This window comes from Bison bison, unplaced genomic scaffold (assembly GCF_000754665.1).
Source record: "Bison bison bison isolate TAMUID 2011002044 unplaced genomic scaffold, Bison_UMD1.0 scf7180017863080, whole genome shotgun sequence".
Taxonomy (NCBI): Eukaryota; Metazoa; Chordata; class Mammalia; order Artiodactyla; family Bovidae; genus Bison; species Bison bison.
In genome coordinates this window covers 7,863-8,510 of record NW_011493652.1, presented here as the reverse complement: position 1 = coordinate 8,510, position 648 = coordinate 7,863, and positions in this window count along the sequence as shown.

Here is a 648-nt window from a genome sequence, read left to right as displayed (position 1 = left end):
CCTAATTCTCAGAACTCTTATTCTCCTTGGCGCTCATATATGTGGTGATGGGTTAACTGATGGATGAAGATAAATAACGATGTCTTTCCAAGGCACCTCAAATACCCACTCTTTAGGTTCTGAGGGAGGCTGGACTTTCAGAATGGTGATGTGAGGAGTGTGGGAAAATCTTACCCATGGACTTATATAGACTAAGCTGGGGAAGTTGGAACAGATGATCTGCAGTTCTGCCTGCATACAAGTTGTCTCAGTGAATGCTGAAGATGAGGGCAGATCCCACCTCTGCAATCCATTTATGGAGCTATTCTGAATGGAATCCAAATAACTGAACAAGGCAGAGAGAATCTGGGAGATAGTAAAAGACAGGGAAGCCTGGAGTGCTGCAGTTCACGGGGTTGCAAAGAGTGGGACATGACTCACTGACTGAACAACAAGAGAGAATTAAAATAAAAGCAAAGCTTGCTTTATAAAACTTATACAATACACTTGAAATGAACACAACATTGTAAATTAACTACACTCCAATATTTTTCTAAAGTTATACTGGCTCGATTTATATGAACCATTGATAGGTCACATAAAAAATAAGAGAAAAATAAGCACCACTGATTATTAGGGATGATGGTTAAGACTGAAAGACAAGGGGAT